We start from the raw sequence: 3,653 nt of genomic DNA, 5'->3' as shown, positions 1-3,653 counted from the left end.
CTCCACATGTTTTTGATCATGCTACTGGCTTCTCCCCATACAGTGCAACAATTTTTAGATCACTCGCACATCTCAGGACAAACCACCTCCAGTCTCACACCTAAAGAACCACGACCTTCAACAGATGACGCCCTTCCCAGAAAAGAACGACAATACTTACTTCCCTTACACTACATTTCAAGGCACACAATGAACTAAGTTTTTCACTCTACAACTGACATCTCCACTGACTGCCTTTCTGATCATAGTATCAGCAAGGCACTCCTATGCCATGTTGATCAAAATATTTCATTTCATTTAAGAATGGTGCACGCATCATCACAGTAGGAAATGCTGGCCAGGCTCACAATTTCTCCCTTTTTACCTCCACTGACAACACTGGTCACAATTCATAAATACATCTCTCAATTCGTGCAGTGGAACTGTGGTTCTTCCACATAGGATTGTTCAATGTGATTTTCGTACATGCAATGCTGACATTTTGGAATAACTTGAGCTCCAAAACCTCCCAGTTCTTAAAGTGAACACTTATGAGGCCTGGTCTCAGACCGGGCTGCAGGGGCGCTGACCCCCGAAACCCTCTCCGGGTAAACCTGCCCGTGGGCGTTAGTCTAGTTTATTATCTTCATTATTCACCCAATACCCATCCTGTGGGCGGTAGCCAAAAGATTACAGAGTTAATGGGTCCAGGGACTGGGCCCCAAAGTTTTGATAGCTGAATAAGGTACAAAGGTAATGAATCATCTACAGGTCTATGCATGGTTACAATCATGAACAATTTATAAAGTAATGAGCAATTCACACGCCCACACCCGGTCACAGCTGTAAGACGCTTTCCGTGCAATATAACTCGGTTATCTTTTGACTGCCATGAACTTCCATCCTCATTACATATTTACGGGACTGTTTACAGGTACAGGAATTCCTATACCTCGGTGTAAAAATTGCTGGCACTTTGGTCACCCAGCGAAATATTGCAATGCCCCCCCACGAATGTAATAATAATAAATGAAGTAGAAAAGGAGCCAGGAAAGGTTAAGTCATGGGTGTTCTGAAGTTTAGAGCATTTGATAATGTATTGGGAAAGGTAGGCATCTACTGAAACAGCCAGAACCAAAATTCATTATATTAGACCTTAGTGCAATTGCAAGTGAGAGTCTTGTTCTATTTTAAATTTGTATTTTTATATTACTAGTTTATACCTAGTTGTACTTGAGTTCATTCCAGCACAACACATAGACAACATCAACTTCATTATGTGTAGTAGTGACTATACTCTATATGACCAAAATACTCTAGCTATATACTTATCCAAACTTCCCACCACTACAGATATCAGTACTAGAACTCAACACATAACTCAGGATATAAATAACCATAATTTAAACCTAGAAGATGATTGATTACGTTGACCCTGATCTATTATTATTATAATCAAGGGGAAGCGCTAAACCCGGAGGATTATACAGCGCCTGGGGGGGGGGGGGATGTGGAAGGCATTCAGGCTTAATTCGGGGAACTGGAGCACAGATCCAATTCCCTAAATCAAGAGCCCCTCACCAACATCAAGGAACCTTCCTTGAGGGGGACCCTGATCTAAACCTCCATAATCTGACACCCAATCAAAACCTATTGGAAAGTAACTGCCTTTATTACACAGCAACACAAGCCAGCACTATCCTAAACAATGCTAAAAGCCTATCAGTACTTAACTACAACATCAGGTCCTTAAGCAAACACTATGATGACCTCCTGGCACTCCTTGAATCACTAAAGACACCCTTCTCCTGCATTATTCTTACTGAGACCTGGCTTAAGCAGGACACAATAGATATCTACCCTCTACCAGGATACACAGCAATTCACAACTGCAGACCAAACCAAGTTGGGGTGGTATTGCAATCTATTGCTCTAACCAATTATCTTGTATTAGTACCACTTGCTTTAGTGATGAATATGGGGAATACATTTTTGCTAATTTTACTGTAAAAAACCTTAAGGCACCTATAACAATCGGTGCCATTTACCGGATACCTCACACAAACATCCCAAATTTCAGTGAGAAATTAGTCACTAATAACAAACAGACAAATGAATAAGCACCACCTTCTCTTAGCTGGAGACTTCAACATCAACCTTGGCTTACTAGATGATCAGCCTGTAACTGATTTCATCAACAATATGAACAACACACTTCTCATACCAACAATAACTAAACCAACCAGGCTCACTGAGACAAGTGCAACCATAATAGACCACATATGGACCAATATACTAGCCCCCCTTAAATCAGGGATAATCACAGATAGCACTACAGACCACTACCCTACCTTCCTCTTGACAAACATTAGTAAACCACCACTTGAATACAACAAAGTTTCATTTAGACTCCATGATGAGGCCTCAATAAGGAAGTTCACAGCTGACCTAGAGACTGTTGACTGGCCTACAGAATTCTCCAAGGCCAATGGTATTGATGACTGGACAGACATTTTTCTTAATAAATTACTTAGACTATACAACAAACATTGTCCTATAAAAACGAAACAGATCACAAACAAACGGCTTGGTTGCCCATGGCTAACCAGTACCATTCTGAAATCCATTGACAAGAAACACCAATATGAAAAGCAATATAGACAGGGCTTAATACACAAAGATATTCTTAAACACTATTCATCAGTTCTCACCAAAGTAATAACGAAAGCCAAACAACTATACTACTCCAGTAGATTCACAGACACTAGAGGAGACATAAAAAAGACCTGGAAAACACTCTCTCAGATTCTAGGGACCCACAAACTGAAAAAAAACAAGAATATTGTCCTAACTAAACCTAATGAAACACCACTACATCCCACTGACACAGCTAACAAGATAAACGACTTCTTCTCAACCATAGGATCTAATCTCGCCAATAAAATCCCACATACCAATGCCCATGCCGGGGACTACCTAGATGGGAATTTCCCAAATTCCTTCTATCTTGCACCAACTGAGCCCTCGGAAGTCACCGAGATTATAAAGTCACTTAAAAACAACTCAGGGAATCTGTCTAATGTCCCACCATTACTGTACAAGCGAGCGGCCCATATCCTTTCACATGCTATTTCATTACTTTTTAACAAGTCACTAGAAACTAGCACCTTCCCGAAACTACTCAAGATGGCAAGGGTTACACCAATACATAAAGGTGGTGACCCTACAGACTTAAACAACTATAGGCCAATATCAAACTTACCATTGCTATCCAAAATCTTTGAGAAACTCGTGCACAGGAGACTATATTCATTTATAACAACACAAAACATACTCAACCCCTGCCAATTTGGATTCAGGAAAAATAAAAGCACTAATGATGCAATCATAAAAATGCTAGATCTGCTTTGCACAGCATTGGAAAATAAGGAATATCCACTAGGAATTTTTATTGACCTAAGAAAAGCTTTTGACACAGTAGACCACGGCATCCTACTCCACAAACTTGACCATTACGGTATAAGAGGCCATGCGCTTGCTTATTTCAAATCTTACCTTACTAATAAGTATCAGTATGTCACCATTAAAGACACAGCATCAACAACACAGCCACTTGATACTGGAGTTCCGCAGGGAAGTGTCCTTGGTCCCCTGCTCTTCCTCATATACATCAG

Source organism: Cherax quadricarinatus, chromosome 30 (assembly GCF_038502225.1).
Source record: "Cherax quadricarinatus isolate ZL_2023a chromosome 30, ASM3850222v1, whole genome shotgun sequence".
NCBI lineage: Eukaryota > Metazoa > Arthropoda > Malacostraca > Decapoda > Parastacidae > Cherax > Cherax quadricarinatus.
Note: the sequence above shows the minus strand (reverse complement) of the source record.